The sequence below is a fragment of the Lemur catta genome, chromosome 5 (genome assembly GCF_020740605.2).
Source record: "Lemur catta isolate mLemCat1 chromosome 5, mLemCat1.pri, whole genome shotgun sequence".
NCBI lineage: Eukaryota > Metazoa > Chordata > Mammalia > Primates > Lemuridae > Lemur > Lemur catta.
The window spans coordinates 31968279-31986368 of NC_059132.1; the positions used below are offsets into that span (position 1 = coordinate 31968279).

At 48.0% G+C, this 18090-nt stretch overlaps 2 long non-coding RNA genes across 2 annotated transcripts; one reads left to right on the top strand and one right to left on the bottom strand.

Moving 5' to 3' along the window:
* Nucleotides 1-945: 945 nt before the first annotated feature.
* Nucleotides 946-13499, bottom strand: LOC123638098. The gene is made up of 4 exons (XR_006735169.1): nucleotides 12586-13499; nucleotides 5771-5945; nucleotides 2159-2304; nucleotides 946-1534 (listed from the first exon to the last, which is right to left on the bottom strand). It is a non-coding gene; the product is annotated as an uncharacterized LOC123638098 (long non-coding RNA).
* Nucleotides 12156-16327, top strand: LOC123638096. The gene is made up of 3 exons (XR_006735166.1): nucleotides 12156-12366; nucleotides 14851-14966; nucleotides 15923-16327. It is a non-coding gene; the product is annotated as an uncharacterized LOC123638096 (long non-coding RNA).
* The last annotated feature ends 1763 nt before the right edge of the window (nucleotides 16328-18090 follow it).

Here is an 18090-nt window from a genome sequence, read left to right on the forward strand (position 1 = left end):
GCACTGCAGCCAGCAGCTGGCGGAATAGGGGACGGGCGTCGCGCTCACTGAGGCGCTGTTTTTTCCTGAGAAGCCTGCCAAGGTCCCTGCCACTGGCAAACTCTGTTGCCATGCACATTTTTTTTTCATCCTCGAAGACCCTGATAAGCTTCAGTATATTAGGATGTTGTAGGGCCCTCAGGTATTGAATCTCCCTGCGGAATCTTATCAGCGCAGAGCTGGTCTTCTTGGCCTTTTTGATGGCCACCTTGGTCTTAGTTATAAAGTACAAGGCCAGCATCACCTTGCTGTGTGCACCGGAGCCCAGTTCCCTGAGGAAATCATAATAGTCCAACTCCTCCATGGGGACACTGGGGGCCAAATCCTGCACCATGGCCCCTCTATGCTAAGTCTACGATAACTGACTAATGAACACTCTCAACTATATTAAGTAGGGTAAGGGTACGAACAGTACTAACTACACTAATGACAATAACAAATAATATTAAGTAATAATACTAATTATACTAACATGGCAAAAGAACAATACTAAGTATACTATCTTAAAAAACAATATTAACTATGCTACATGAATACTACTAACAAACAATATTAACCATATTATGGTAACAAACTAATAACTATCCTACACTAACACAACTAACCAGCAAGCTAACTATACTAACTACACTAACAATGTTCACCAATGAAGACAAAGCAGTAGCGCTACGGTCAAGGTCCACAGGTCACCAAAAACAGCTTCCTGGGCAATAAGACCAAAATCCTAGGCCCAGCCGGGGGCTTACATAGGGGTTGGGGATTTGGTGACAATGGCGCTATATGAGGTCAGAGCAAGAAATGGGCCAATCATGGCTGGGTAAAACCTACAGTGGTTTTTTTCATTTTTTGGTCACGAGAACATTTTCCTCTTTAAGGGAAACAAGTGTTTTCTGTTTACATGCTTAGAGACACTGATATTTACTTTATTAGAAATTTAAACCTGTACAATTCTTAAGGGACCTTTCCATCTATAGTTTGAAAACCTTTAATAACTTTAGGCTTTTAAAGACCTTGTTATGTGTATCATTGAAATATTTAATTTCTTTTTCTTGAAATTCTGATTGGTGTCAGGGGAATGCTACAACATAGCTGACATCATGATCCTCCTTTAAGTGACACTCCTGGGGCAGTAAGAAGCATGTGAGGGCCAGCCCTGCAGCTCAGGGCCCAGCCAGCCTGGCCCGGAAGGAGGGAGAATAAGTGGCAGACACCACAACCCAGCCCTGGGCTGCAGGTCGAGCCAGGGCTGACGCGGGACGGCTGGGACCCAGGTGCAGCGGGAGGCTCCACGAAGGCACGGGCTGGAACTGTTCTGGCTCCCGTCCTGGCCTCCTTGGCCTGGCCTTGGATGAGCACTGTTGAGCGGGGCCTGGGGAGCTCCGCAGACCTGGAACCTGGGTGCCAGGGTGGAGTCCCTTCCACGGCCACACCAGCGTGTCGGTGTCGTGCTGGCCCTCGGATTCTCTTGGTCCAGAGGGAGAACATCGCAGCCTTCCTGGGGCAGATTTACAGATGAAATACGGCAGCACGACCGCGACTGACAGCTCTGAGGTCGGGCCCAGCACTGAGTGTGCCACAGGACACATCTCCCGGACCCCGACAGCAGCCCACGGTGCGGTCTCAGCTCCACCACGCTGGTCTCCAGGCCTTGCATCAGTTAGGCTCCAGCCCTCAGGACAGCCCTTACCTATTCACACTAAGGACATGCCGGTGCCTCTCACTTGCTCCACGCAGGCAGGGCAAGGCCCCATCATCCCCATGTGAGGAGAGGAGGCCGGGAGGGGAGCAGCCTCCACCTCTACAGGCAGAACGGCAGGGACAGCAGAGGAGGACTCTGACCCGGCCGAGGTTTTCCACTCTGAACTCTGCTTCCTTTCCCATGGGTGTAGGTGGTGCTGAGAACAGCCATGACCCAGCTCAGGAAGGCCACCCCCTCCTGGCAGCCACTTGGAGCCACAGAGGCCAGGACCCTGGCATCAATCCCCAGTCTGGGCTCCTGACAACCTCTGCTGCTCCGGACAGACGGCTACCGTGAGCTGAACATGCAGCAGACCCGACTTGTCCACAGGGTAAAGACCCTCTGCAAGTCCATTTCACTTTCAACTCCTGGGAAACTTACCTAGAGCAGCGTCAAAGCCTGGCTCCACAGTGAGACCATCACATGCTGGGAAATTGGAGACGGCTGGCTGGAACTGGTGCTGGAGCTGAGCAGGGACTCTGGCTGCAAGGTCTCCACGACTCCCCTCTGGGCCAGGGAGCACTCACCTAGAGAGGGGGAGGGAGAGAGAGGGTGTGACCAGGCCTGCCGGTCACCACACCCAGGCCCAGGAGACCCAAACCCCAGAATGAGAGCAATCCAAGAAAGCCACCTGTGCCCATGTGCCTCCCACGCGGAGGCCCAGGGCTGCCCAGAGCTTGGGGATGGAGCCACAGCTGATAAAAGCCAAGGACGAATTACACAGAGCAGGGATCATGCTGAATCATGGGGAGTTTCAGATCAGCATTTCAGCATTTATTCTAAAGCACGCATCCAGGGGCACGGCAGACAGGCCAGGCCCACTGATGCGTGTCTCCTGTCCCTGTCACCAGGGGAAGAAGGCACGTTGACTCTGCACGTTAGGAGGCACTGGTTCTCCACTAATACACTGAGTGTCACTGGCCAGCAGCAGAGAGCTGCCCTTGCCCTGACGCAGGAAAGGACAGGTTACCAGGAAACAGAAAAGCTGCCCCACGCATCAGAACAAGAAGAGTGGTATTTAATTGTACAAGGTGTGTAAGTGCTTTTAGAAAAACGGCCTGTATTGGCTTGTTCATTTCTGGCAACTGCTGTCCAAGGCTGTCATGGGCGGGGGATGGGTTGAATGTGCTATGCATGACTTGGGAGAGCAATTATAAAATTTAAAATCAGTGACTAGTCTGCTAAGTCATTAGTTTCTGGGATCAATGGTGGTAAACTGTGGCTTTCTTTGCTCTGGTGCTCTAGGGCTGAATCGCATTTCCAGTTCCGAAACAGGCAACTTCGGGAGCTGGGCTCTTTTATGATGATTCCTTTCCCTGGCTGGGCTTGTGGAGGACTCAGATTTCTAAAAGGCTGAAAGGCTGAAAGGCAGGGAGGAGGTGGGTTAAATGCTCTCTCTGGAGTTGGTGTGAGTTTGAACCGGAAAAGCTGATAAAACCCCTAAGAAGGGCCCGAGAAGCCACCTCCCTGCTCCCTGGAGCCTGGCACGTTCTCTAAAGACCACGCGAGCCCCCTCATTCTGTACCACGCAGGGTAGAGCTTCTGTCTCCCACAGTGACAATTACTGTGGAGCCTGTGGCCTCCTGGAGGCTGCTATGGATGGGAGGATTGATAGGGCCACCATCCCCTAAGGACACCAGCTGCTATCTGGGGAGGCAGCCAAGGCAGCTGATTGAGTGCCCATTGTGTGCTGGGGCACAATGTTACCCATTTCACAGGTGAGAACACTGAGGCTCAAAGCACAAATGCCTTGGTGGAACCTGGCAGAACTGGGTTTGAGTGCAGGCAGGTCAGACATCGCTGCCCCGTGTTCTCACACTGAACAAGCTACTTCTCCCAGCAGCAGACCAGGGAGCTGAATTCATTCATCCGGCTGGGTGGGCTGCAGATTTTGTGGATTTTGGCTTCTACCACAGCCACGATCTCTTCTTTGTTCGTGAATTTAGTTAATTAATCTCCCAGCAAAGAGAGAAGGATCCATTTTGCTTTACTGTCACTTGATCTGAATGAGTCCACATGAGCAAAATGTGAACTCACACAGCCCAGGCAGTGAGGGCCCCCAGGACCCAGCCTGCCCAGATTCCCCAGCAGGTCCCCTGGCCCACCCCAAACCTCCCCAGGCTGCAGGCCTCCCTGTGTCCCCTCTGCTGCATCCCCCCAGCCTCCTCTGCAGAGCCCAGTGGCCTCTGCCCTTCAGGCCCAAGGCCACCTCCTCCACCTGGAAGGCCGCCGCCCTCTCAGCAGGTATCAGCACTCCCTGCCGCCCACGGGTCTGGTTTCTCCCAGGATGTGAACTCCTGGGGAGCAGGGCTGGGGTCTCACTGCTCCCGGAGCCCCCGCAGCTCCCAGGGCTGCAGCCAATGCAGAGCCTTAGGTGACTGGGCCTCCATCACCTCCCAACTGCCCCAGGGCTCCTGCTGCCAAGGGACCGCCTCCTCCTGTGGGTTACCACCCTGCGTCCCCAGGGAGTGACCGCAGGCTGCACCCCACTCCCTTGCCCAGCCCTGCCTCTCCTGTCCCAGGGTGTCCTTTCTCCTCCTGACTGCCAGCTGCAGTCTCCTCCCAGCTCCTGCTCCCCTCCAAGCAGTGGCCCAAGGCCTTCCCCCACCCTCTCCTGCCCTGCACAAGCCTGAGTGCTCCCCCCACTCCCAGGGCTCCATCTCTGGGCTGGAGGCTCCACCCCATGTCCCACCCCGCCCCCAGCCTTCCTCAGGGAGCTCCAGACATCCCTGCCCGGTGGGCCGCCCAACCTCACCTGGAGAGGCCACAGCCACCTCTAACTCCCTCGGCCCAGACTCCTCACCTCCTTGCCCCCATGCTGGCCCTCACCTCTGTGCTCCACGCCACAGTGCAGGACCATCATCAGTCTGGTCACCCTGGCCCTCCCTCACCTCAAGCCCCACTTCCAGATGGTCACCCGGCCCACACAGTGGTCCTAGCCAGGTCCTGTCCTCAGTCTGCTGGCTGGTTCCCCTGCACTGACCCCCTTTCTCTCAAGCTCCACCTGATGCGGAGCAAACTTTCCAAACACACCCCTCATCTCTGTCAATCTTTCCTTAAAAATAAAATCCAGGAAGTCCAGCATGGGCTTCAACCTCTTTACTGTGAAATGGCAACAGGAGCAGATAGTATCTACTGAGCACTGGCCAAGTATGAAGTACCATTCTAAGTGCTTCACACGTTATCAATAACTCACTGAATCTTCACAACGCTACTATCTCCATTTTACAGGCAAGGAAACGGAGGCACAGAGAGGTGCATTAACTTGCCCAAGATCACACAGCCTCCTGGTGGCTGAGCTGGGATTGGACTCAGACAGCCTGGCTCTAGAGCCCACACTCTTAACCTGCAGTGAACTGCCCGGAATCCAGTGCATTTCATGATCTGATCACAAAGCCAGACCCCCCTTCCCCAAACCCTCCGTTCCAGACCCTCAGCCCCCACCCGAGGCTCTGCCCCTGAACCTCACACACCTCTGCCCGTGCCATGCCTGACCCGCCCACTCTCAGAGGCTCCTTCCGGGACAGCACAGCATTATCGTCACAGTCACAGGGTGCGTCTGTCTGCTCCTCAGAACTGACCGTGCTCTGGCCCGGGGCTGGCCCAGGGCAGGGGCTCCCCATCGTGGTGACGATGTCAGTGACCAGGGACAGCGGGCTTAGCACCAGCACACCGGTCAGGAAGCTGTGGTGCCAATCCCAGCTCTGTGACCTTAGGCCAATCGTGGACCTCACTGGGCCTCAGTTTCCCCATCCATAATACAAAGTACTTGGAATCAATGATCTCCAAAGATGTTCGCCTCTGTTGGCCAGAAGATGCTGTGGATTTTTATCTATCTAAGATCTTTGCTCCCAAGTTATTCCTACATAAACTCCTACCTACAATTTCTCAGCTGGAAGGTGAATGTATTCACTTTAACAGCTGAGAGGGAGGACATATTACCTCAGTGCCACTGTTTTTATTGCTCCAAAAATGGGGAAAACATGATCCTACCTTGACACCAACAATGATGGTTTCGTTGGCCCCAAAAGGCTCTTGTGCAGTCACTTCAATTGTGGACGTCCCCATCACAGCCCCTGGCACCAGGAAGCCCTTCTCATCAATGTGCACGACAGGAACCTTCTCGGGCCCATCCAGGACACGGTAGCTCAGAGAGGCTGCACCATCCCTACAGAAAATGAAACAAACCTGGTTTTACAGATGGCGGCGGTGAGGAGCCCGGGTACAAGGCCAGAAGACCCAGCGGTCTGTGGTTCCCCGTCGCTCCTGCGAGAGGACGGAAGCCCAATCTCGGCCACGCCGGGCCTCAGGACCACGTGCCGTCAGCTCTCTGCAGCCTGGTCCGTCACCCAGGGAAGAGTCATTCGGAAACCACCGGTCCCAGGACAGCGAGGCTTCTCATGCTTCGGACACAAGCACCTGCTGCGGGTGCCCGGCAGGGAAGGAGGGACCGTGAGGGCAGAGTTTCTTTCCTCAGTGACGTGGCACCTTTGTTGTCAAAGACTGTTTGTGTGGCACAGAGTTTTCCGTTTCCTGAATCGAGGCAGCCGGGGGTACCGGAGACAGGACGGGGTTTGATTCGGATGGAAGCCCAGGCCAAGCCCAACACTCCGTGCCAATGGCAGTGTGCACATCGTGTCCCCTCTCTGGGACACGGTGTCCTCAGGCATGAAAAGGGAGCTCAATAGGACAAGAATAAGCCACTCACTAAGAAAGTCTCACAACCTTCCCGAACCTCAGTTTCCACATCTGTAAAGTGGGAGCAATAACTGTACCTGCCTCACAGGAAGGATAAGACAATGGGATTAGCCGACCAAAGCAAAGACCCCTGAGAAGGGTGGGCACACAGGAAACTCCAGTGGATGCAGTCACAAGGCACCCACCCCTGCTTCCCCGGATTTGGGCCTGTATGTTTCTCAACACCAGCTTCACCTGCTAAAGTTCAAGCTGACTTTCTAAAGGAAAACACAGTGGTTTTAATCCATCCCTGCTGGCTTCATCCACTCAAGAAACACCTACTGAGCACCTATTACGTGTCTGAACCTGTAGACAGTGGAGGGCAGTTCCAGAAACAGAACATTAGAATGTAGCTGACTGTATGCTGGATATGAATTGTGATGTCAGGAAAAAAAACAACCAAATAATCAAAGTAACCAAAGGCATCGCATCACTGTGTTCTTTCCTCTTATCATCCCGTGTCCCCTAAAGCCCAGAAACTCCTAATGATTTTTTCAGCGGGGATCGGAGCATGAAAGAGTGCTCTCTGAGAAAGGGTTTGAAGGTTTCTGGCCTTCAAAGCTTCCAGCACACCCCGTCATCCTGTGCATGGACTGCTCGGGTGAGGTGGTGCCAGGCTAACTACTGTCCCAGGGCGAGGCTGTGCGGGGGTCTCTCAGTTGTGTCTATCTATCCCCAGGTCACTGCACCTTCCATATGTGCAGCGGCTGCTGACTGACGCTGGGGCTCATGGAGGCTGCTTAGGGAACATCAGCCAGGCCTGGCATGCTCGCTGGACCCTCCCTTACAACACCCACCCTGTGAGGGCAGGGAAGCCTGGGCATGGGCACTGGCAGTGCCTGATGGTGGCCCCCCAGCACAGGGGGGAAGTGGAGCCGAGTCCCCAGCAGGAAGTAAATCCCGATGTCCCGGCCACCTCGGGGAGCCCACACTCAATCATAGCGCGAACCCCACCTGGCCTCTGCATAGCTCCCCACCGTACCACCTTCCCCACTCCACGTCCCCTGCGCTCGGCCCCAAAGTCTCACCTCCTGCCTGTGCTCAGCTGGCCCAAAACAAATGACAAACTGATGGACCAGGGAAGAACTGACATGCACCAAGTGCCTACTGTATACCAGTTTCCTTTATAGCCATTATCTATCTTCACTTAAGCCTCAGAAAGTGTGGGAGGCAGCTATGATCATTCCTGCTTCATGTGCACTGAAGAAAACCCGAGGCCAGGAGAGGGGGTGTGACTTGTCCCATGGCCCCTGGCTGGGAAGTGCAGAGCCAGGCCTCAGATCCAACTTTGTGGGCGCATGTCCCTTTCTCTCTGCAAGGCTGTTTATCCTCTTCCTCTCCTCTCCATTCTTCCTTTTCTGTCTCCAAGCACATCGCTGATGGGTCTGCATACAGTAGGTGCTAGCTAAATGAACAGATGCGCATTGGACACGTCCAACCCGTGTTTTGGAAAGCAGCCCCCAGTAACCCAAACCCCAAGTATGTAAGGTGGCAAGCACGCTGCCGGGGACCCTGAGTATCCCTGGGAGGCCCCTGGGAGTGGAGGGGTCCCCAGCATTCTCCTTCCCAGAAGGCTGGGAAATGAATCGGATGCAGGGAACAGGCCCAGTGTGCTCTGTCTCGAAGGGAACCCACAGTTCTGCTCACATGCGGTTCTTCCCAGCCTTGCTCCTCACGAGGGGCAGCAGCACCAGCGAGTCCCGGGAGCTTGTTGCAGATGCAGACTCTCTGGCCTTCCCCAGACCTACCTGGTCAGAATCTGCATTTCAGCAAGACCCCAGGCTCTTGGTGTGCACGTTCAAGTTCGTAAACCACCCTCAATCTAGACCATGGGTTGAGAGCGGTACTGCCACACACCCTGCTTTCCTTAAAGTGGTGCTGCCCCAGGCTCTGGCTAAGTCTCAACTAACGGGAAGCCAGATGGACACAGAGCTGGGGGCTTCTGACACAATATCCCACCTTGGCATCCCCCGCTCGCCCCAGCCCAGGCCATTGCCTGTAGGCAGCACCAGGGATTCCCCCTGGCGGGCAGGACACGCTGTCTCTAAGAATCCTCCTGCCCCCAAACTCCACTTGGTACCCAGAAGTGACTTTGAAGGGAAAAAAGGAACCCATCCCCCAGGATGCTGTCATAAGGCATTTGCCAACCAACGTGTGTCACTGTTTCCTTTGAAAACAGGGACACATGTCCCTGCCCTGGTGCCACCTCCCTAAGCTGATAAGGACTTCACCTGGCAGCCCCCAGCTTTTCTTTAGGTCTTGCATGGGGGGAACGGCTCTGACCACAGCAAGACTAGCACTGGGTGGCCCACACCTGCTGTGGTGGGGGCTGAATGAGGAAGGCAGTCACCAGAGACCCCAGAGAGCCAGGAGTGAGGCTCAGAGAGGTAGCAAACCGGGTCTGTGTGTCTCAGGGACAGCAGTTAGGAGCAGCCACACACCTTGCTCCTCCCTCCTGGATAGACAGAAAGGCAGGAGCCCACAGAGAGCCTCGAGGCCCCCCCACACCCTGACCCCAGCCACACAACTCTGCTCCTCCAAAGAGCCCACCAACCCCACCGGCGCAGCTCAGAGCCACTGTGCTCCAAGCAGGGCCCTGTGTCCCATGGCCACAGCCCCCTGGGGCAGCCCCACCTGGGATGGGGGCCACACCAGGTCTCCCATGACTGCACTGGGCCTCCTGGGAATCAGGAACCATCCCCCCATTATGGAGCCAGAGCTAACTGCTCCCCCATCACTTCTGCCCGGTAAGACTGTCCTGAAACTGCTGCCACTGCCACTCCCCCAACACACTGTTTTCTAGTCCGCCCTAGTCCAAACCAGGTGGTCTCCAAGACAGAGGGACGAGGGCGCAGGCAGAGGGCACACAGCAAGCAGGAACCCCACCCCAGCATCACCTGAAGCCCCTCGCCCACTGCCCCAGGTGGTCTCCCACACTTCCAAGTGGAAGAGGCCACAGGCCGGGTTTCGGCCCCAGCACCCATGGGAGCTGAACCTGAACCTGGCTCCCGGGCTGAGACCTCTCAGGGCAGCTGGGGTCCAGACCACTGGGCAGTCCTGCCAGTCCCACCCCCATCCGTCCCATGCCCCCTTCTCCCCCGTTCCCCCCTGTGCCCCCCGTTCCCCACTTAATCCTGGGTAAGACACAGCCCGGGGTACTCCCAGGAATTAACCCCGAGCCTTGAAGGAAGAGACGGCCTTGTCCAGGGAGAGGAGGCTCAGAGTGTCCAGGCTGGACAAACCGCAGGGTCCCTTCTGCGGGCACCGCGACCCACAAGTAACCCGGGCCGCCAGAGGGCGGGATCTGCGTCCGCCGCGCTCCCGCCGGCTCCCAGGTCTCGGCCAGGGACCGGCCCTGCCGCCCGAGCCCCGCCGCCGCGTCCCGGCGCTCCCGGCCCAGGCGAGGGTGGAGCCGGGGTCCCCGGGTCCGCGCCGTCGGCGGAGAGGGGGCCGGTGGGAGCGCCCTTTCCGGGGAGCCCGGTCCCCAGCCGCCACCGGGCTCCAGGTCGGGCCACGACCCCCCAGAGGTTCCCGGGGGGAGCCCGGCGGCCTCCTGGCTGGCGAGGGCGCCCCGGCCTCCCCGCCGAGCCCCCACGAAGTTCCCCAGCGCCCACTCGCCCGCCGCCCCGGGTCCCCGCTGACTTGTCGCCGCGTCCGTCCGCCGAGCTCCGGGCTGGCGCCGAGCGGCTGCGGCCCGCGGGGCACGCGCCAGGGGTCGCCCGTGCCGCCCCGGCAGGCGGCGTCCTCGCGCCTTGGCGCGCCGCTGGCTCCGGCTCCAGCCGCGCGGGCGACCCGGTCCCCCTGCAGGGACGGCTGCGTCGCCGGCTCCGCCGCGCGGGCCTCGGCCCCTGCGGGCGGCGAGTGGGGGCCGGGGCGGGGAGGCGGCTCCGCGCGGCTTTTAATTGGGCGTCTTGTCTTTTTCTCATTGATTTGTAGGAGTATGATATTTATGTGTGTTAGAACACACACAAAATAACAAACACACACATACACAATATCAAAAGCACTTATTCATGCATATACTTCCGAAAGGAGTCTTTTTGTGAACATACAACTAAATCTCAAACTCTCTGGTTTCTATTATGCCCTTTTTTTTTTTATTAAGACACAGTAGCAAGTCACTTTGTCCTCTTCTAAGAGATAAGACAAATTAGAGGACTCTGGACTACACTGAAAGCTTAATAAACATGAACTTTTATAATTCTGTTTTACTACTAATAGGCTGTGGTGTCCAGAAAAGACTGTACTATTCAGCAGCCCAGGGGAGTACCCTGAGCAAGTCACAATTGCTGCTTTCCATGCCCAGATTAAATCCCAGCAGCTACCCCTGTTACTGCCCAGAATGGTGGATTCCTCTGCCCACAATTTATGGGGCAGTGACACTGGGAGTACTAGGGAATGTTCTTGTCTCCATTTACCCTCTCTCTATCTCTCTCTATTTTAACATCTCCTTCATCTTAAAAACAGTCTTATTTCGCCTCTGGCACAGCATGAATAAAATAGGTATTTTTTTCCTTCATGTAGCTGTATTAAATCATCCAGGTTTCTAACATTCCCTTTACTGATTAATTTCAAACACATGAGGCCTGTTGTGAATCATGGGTCATCGCCCTTGCTGTTAATCTCTGTTGATGACACATATAAAAGAAGACCAATATGTGGGACACAAGAGCTTCACAATAACTTCAAATCTTGACTTTGGTTTAATTTCCCCTCAAATGTCATGTCCATTAAATTAGCATGGAACAGTGCTAGACTCAATGGTTGTTTTCTAATCTTGGCTTTATTTACTGCTAAAAATAAAAAGGCAGGTTAATTAGCGTGACAAGTATAACTAAAATAAATAATTTAAGTGCCAAATGTTTTAACGTTGTATCCCTAATATTTATGACAAACCTATGAGACATAAATTATTTTCACATTTAAAATGAGGAAATTGTGGATTAGAAAGTTTGAATATTGTGTTAAGTTTATTCAGTGGTAGATGAGACTTGAACTCAGGACTTTCAGCTTCCAAAGTTTTCTCCAGAAATCAAACTGGGAAAATTAAATAACTCTGATTAAATCCCTACTTTAAACCCTACAGTGTCTCCCACTTAACCCTGAGGTAAAGTTCAAATTATTTAACATATAATTTAAGGTATTATCTAATGTGGTCCCTTTGATTTCACCCCTGAGCCTTCTTTCTCCCTGATTTCACTCTTCACATCCTCTCTTTAGCCGGGTTCCCGAAGCTGGCTGCCTTGAGACTCATCCAGGAGCTTTTCAAACATATCCTTGCTCAGGTCTTGTATGTAGACGATTGAGTCACAATCTTGGATGTAGAACTGGACATAGGTTAAATGTCTCCAGCTAATGTCTATTCCTGGTTTTGCATCGTAAGATAGTTCCATTGTGTTGTACTGAAGTCTGATGTGTTTCTAGTGTTGCAAAATACTAAAAGTCTAAGCATGTGTCTAATTGCAATTCCCCAAATTCATTTTTTTGTCTTTTTTTCTCTTGTCTTTTCCAACTCAACAGCTTAGAAAGCTTTCACATTCCTTTTCTATCTCAGGATCTCCAAGCACTATAATTGTCTTCTCTCTCCCCTCCCCACACTTCCGGATACAAAAGATCAAATTGTCCCAGACCTCTTGCTGAGGGAAGATCTGCTGAGAACTGCTACTACTTTGCAGCCTCCAGGCAGAACACAGAATAACTCCCTGTCTTTCCTGCCATGGGCCATTTGTTTTATCCACATGAAATAAAAGAGACCCTTCAGCTGGGTGGAGGTGGCTGAGAAGGAAGGAAAACAACACAGACACAATCTCTGGAGCTGCTGGCCTCACTCTCCACTAGCTTCTCTGTTTCAGGTAGGTGAGTGAGGGACTCAGGGAGGTAGCCCTGGGATCCGGCATTGCTGTGAGGATGGCTCTAGGTCCTTCCTCCCTGAAATAACTGTTTCTATTTTCTGAGGAAAAACTGAGATTCCAATGTGGATATTTCCTTAAATGCAGCCACGCCCCTTGTAGGCTAACTTAAAAGGTTGGGAGAATGAACAGCTTCTCCTCAAATGTGCGAAGAGGACTTACCTGTGGTTTCTCTCAAGTCTCTGGGAGGCCTTCTATTCACATGTCAAGTCTTGTTGATCCTAAGGATTGGGGAAAGAACAAAGGGAAGAGTCCACTGTAATTAGGAATCTAAGGGGTTAGAAAAGTTCCTTTTGTTTTAAGAGACTATTGTTTGGAAATGGACAGTTTGCCTGTGTCATGTGTTATAAACATCCCTAAAGGTTTCTTCCCGCAGGCTTGATAAAATGTCTTTCTTGTCATCATGTATCAAAGCTATTTTCATCATCGCTTTGGCATTTCCTCTTTATTCTGGTGAGCAAACTTTTCAGTCCTGGGTCAAGCATTTCACATATCTTAGACAATGGGGGAAACAACTACTATAATCTAGGAATGGAAGGACTGGTTTTGTTGAGTTTGCAATCCTTAAAACTGGTAAAATGAAACAGGGCATGTTACCAATGCCTTGTTAAAGTTGCGTCGGTGAATTGCTTTTTCTCATCTCCTACCTTAGAGACGTGCAGACAGGATGGTGAGTTGGAACGGGCTGTGCACCTTAGATTTTTGTTCGTCTGTAACTAGAGATATTTACCTTTTTGGAGGTCAGATTCCATGGTTGTGAAATTCAAAAAAGAAGGAGTAGTGTCGTCTGCTAGATCTGGCATTCCTTGGCAACCTAATCTGTTGTTTGCCAGCTCCGAGTCCACTAAAGTCAAGGCCGTGTTTAAGGAGAGAGCTCACTGAGCCTTCTGCTGAGAAGGTCTTTCTTAAAGTTCAAAGTGGCTCGTGAATGTCAGGATAAAGTAACTGTGCGGTATCGCATAGATCCCTGACGTTAGAGCTGAGTAATAATTAATTACTAATTAATTTCTTCATATCTTCACTATATGCAAGGCATACTTAGTGACTTTATACAAGGCATTACCTTCTCTGACTAGGCTGTCCTATCTTTAAAATTAAAAAAAAAATCCAATATTATATCTTCAAAGGAAAGTCCTTGGGGATTATTAAATAATACATAAAATTATTTGTTACAAGTGATATTGGTAATTATAAAACATTTCCAGATTTGAAGTGGTTTTATGAATGTATTGTTTTCATACTGCTACAAAAGGCTCGCCTTATTATCTGCAGGATCATCTGGAAGCAATTTGATAGATTTCTACTGTTAAAAAGTATGAACATTTCTCACCAAAAACTATGCTTTTCTCCCTTCTTATTATTTTTCTTTTGTGTGTTGGTTGCAGAAACTTTTTTTAGATCTAAAACACAAACTCGCCGTCCGGTAAGTCATACTGATGAACTTGGAAATCGGAAAAGGGAAACTTTCAATATGTTTATATTATAAATTTTAACAGCAAATTTTACCAAATAAAAGGTACAACAGAATGATCCTTTGAAAAGTAAAGACAAAAACAAAATAAAAACCAACACCCCTCCATGTTATTATTATACCAAGGTCAAGAAATAGAATCTTGTCAGCCATATAAAACCATTTGGGGTTAGAGACAAGGTAAAAATACCCCAGTATTCAAAAATTCCATTAACAGGCATAAGCCTTATTATATATGAACATCTAATATCCATTAAAGGATGTTTAAAGTAGAATTGTTCATCTTAGCAAAGCAAGAGGGTTAAAAACAACAAACCTAAATATACACTTAAAGGTGGATAAAATAATAATTTTAATATAGTCACATAGTGGAATATTACATGGAGGTGAAGAAAATGAACTATAGTTCGAAACATCTGAATAAAGGTCACAAAATTTAAAAAGTAGAACATGTGATAATGCACACAATATTGTTTATTTATGTAAATTGCCAATACTGCCAACACTAAAATAATTGTGTATATAGCTATATCTATATATAGTTATACACATATATGCAAACACATATAATGAATACTTGCATATGCAATGCAATTATTGAGAAAGACAGGGGATGAGTAAATAAATAATTCAATTTTATGATTTCTTGTACTATAAAATCACAGGGGAGATTTGGCCTGGGTATAAGAAGTGGGGGCAGGGTGGCTAAATTATGAAAATAACTTCAGTCATTTTTATGGCTTTAAAAAAATTATATTGGGTATGTAAAAAGATGTGATAATATTTCATGTTTAAGTGGATTGTGGGTACTTCAATGTTTATTTTTAAACCTCAATATAGAATATATTTATTTTAGCTTGATGTATAATATGGCATTATGTATATAGACTAAAAACCACTTTTTTCAAAAAGTTCATTATCTAATAAATTCTATGTGTTTTCTTTATGTTTAACAGCCAGACTGTAAAGTGTATGCAGATAGACTACATCATTGCACCAGAGAAATGGATCCAATCTGTGCAAAGAATGGCCACACTTACAGCAATACATGTCATTTCTGCAGTGCAAAGTTGTAAGTACACGAGATTAAATATCTGACCTTCTAAAGTAATGAAGGAACCACCACAAAATGATAGGAAAACCCATGTTTCTGATGACCCAGGCACAATCTATACAGAAAATAACCGTATGAGCTCCATAAAAGTCACAGGAACACATTTGTACCTTCTCCTGAAGTTCTCATTTTTAAAAGTAGTTTTGTATTTGACCTCTCTATAACTCTGCTAGATATTCTGCAAATGTATAAATCAATTAATTTAACTTAATTTAATTATTATCCATTACTGATGGCAGACTAGTGACCAAAATAATGTAATCCAAATTCTAGATGCTGAATGATAATCTCCATGAGGTAGTTCCAACTACAGGAGTGTAATTGAGCAGGAAATCTGACTAACTATAGAACTCTGAAATCCATCACAATCAGCCCATTAATGCTAGGGAGAAACCCCTTTTATGATCCACTTTGTTTCCTGAACTCCATGACCGCCTCCAACCCTTCCTTAGATAAGTACAGGGCAGTCTAGGACACTTTTACCCAATCTCCTGTCCTGTCACCTTCATTCTAAAGGAGTTTACAGTGGAAAGGTTCAGCTAGCCTTCCCACTTCCCTCCATGTTTGCTCTCACAGATATTTCCTCTTATTAAATCTTTGCACATTTAATCCCAAAGTTGGTTTTTGCTTCTGGAGAACCACTAAAACAATTTCTAATCCACTCCTGTCTCAGGTCTAGGCAGGTTCCAAGACCAGGCATATAGAAAAAGTCAAGTAGCCACACATGGTGAGAGAACTTGTATAGGGTTGGCAAACAGGTGAGGCCCAGCTGCTTGGAGAAATGGAGCACAGATTCTCCAAATTGTCCTGTGTTCAAATCCTCCTCACTGAGAAGTATTTTATGCAATACTTGGGAAATTTAAAATATTCTGTTAATAATTTTTTCTTCCTTCTCTATTTTTCTTTATTTACAGAGAAAGTGAACAAGTTATTGAATTTCATCGTTATGGTAGCTGCTGACTTTTTAACCTTATTTTTACAAATTCTTATGGCTTTTATGTAATCCTATTTTATGGTGGATTCTACAACCAGCTAGTGTCTTCTCAGTCAGGGCCTTAAATTCCTAGATGACCAGGTAAATCCTTCTATAGCATATGAGATGGAATATAAGATGTTGAAGATTCTTTCTGATGCTAAGAACCTGTTATTAAAATATTTTTTATTCTCTGCATTCAATCACTCAATGACAGTTTGAAAAACCATTATCTTGATTGTGTATTTGATAATACAAAACCTGATGTAATTTACAATTATAAATATTTCACTCGGTGAAATGTTAAATGATGTTATCTTTATTAAAATGTCTTTTCTTTCTTTGATTTGGTAGTGGATTAATATACATGAATACTTTTGGTAACTATAATTAAGGAAACGTTTTCAAAGATGACCAAATAGTACACTATGTGGGTGTTATCGGTCCCTGAGCTCCTCTTTTTCCTAAAGCATCAGAACCTCTAGGAGAGGTATCTGGGAATTTAAATTCTAACAAGTGCCCCATATAAATCTTAGGATCTTATGATCATGAATATTAGGCAATATGGACTTAAATTCTAAGATGTGGGACATGTCTATAACTAAATGCATTTGCAGAGTCTGTTCAAAGATGCTGTAGGATTTCTGAGGCTTGGGAGAAACAAATTTTATGTTTTTCCCTCCCATAAATCAGTCGAGAGAGAGTGGTGAACCTGGTTTGCCAGGCAACTCTGCTTGTCTTCATCGACCTAGGATATTCATTTGTGGTCCAAGTCCGTTGTGTCTTCATTCCCTTCCATCTCTCAACTAACAAGAAGCAGGCTTTATTTGGGTGGCCAATGTTCATTTAAAGCTTAATTTTAATGGCAGAAATGTAGACTGACTACTAGAAGATAACTACCAATCTGCCACAGGACCGTATCAGTCCTGCTTGCCTTTTCAGTAAAAATTTTCACATCTAAAAGAGTGATCTATATATGAACTTCTTATTCATTTACATCTCTACTATTAATTCTTAATGAAAGTGTCCTTCAGAATGTACGGTTTTATAGCCACATTTAACAAATATATGCAGTCAGTTTCATATTTTTAAATGATACAGGGCATGTATAAAAACATTACTCAGTGAATGCTAGTAAATTCACACATGTATTCTTTTTACTTTTATTTAACATATTACTTTTAAAAACCTACTATGCATCAAGTGTCCTGTATTAACATAATGCTAAAAAATGGTAAGTAAATCAGATATTGTCATTGTCCTCTAGGAACATTCAGTGCACTGGTGGAAGTTAGTATCCATTAATGAACAGGAACTCTAAGTTATTGCATGACCGTTTTCCACAGATGCTCTGTGAGTCAACTTCCCTCATAGCACATGTTATATAACTTAGTTCTTACAAAAATCTTGTTAGATGCACATCAGTTCCATACTTTAGCCATAATAAAAGTGAGCCCTGGGAAATTTGGTAATATTTAAAAACTGGCATTTGTTAAGAAAAATATAGTGTTTTTAAAAATTGAGATAAAATTTAGAAAATTAAAAATTCACTATTTTAAAGCATACAATTGCATAGCTTTAGTGTATTCACAATATTGTGCAACTATCACCAGTATCTAATTATAGAACATTTCTATCACCTCTCATACTCCAAAAAAAAAAAAAAAATACCCATGTAATTCTCAGTTCTCCCCTCTACCCATTCGTGGTAACCAGTAATCTACTTCTTGTCTCTCTGGATTTTCCTATTCTAGACATTTTAAATAAATAGATTATACAATATTTATATAATATACAATGTTTTCAAGGTTCATTTTATTTTTTTTAATTTATTTTTTACTCTGTACATGTTTTTGTTAAAAACTAAGACACAAACACACACATTAGCCTAAGCCTACACAGGGTCAGGATCACCAATACCACCGTCTTCCACATACACATCTTGTTCCACTGGAAGGTCTTTAGGAGCAATAAAAGGCATGAATCTGTTATCTCCTGTAATAACAATGCCTTCTTCTGAAATACTCTTGAAGGACCTACCTGAGCCTCCTACATTTAACTTTCTTTTTTAATAAGTAGAAGGAGTATACTCTAAAATAACAATAAAAA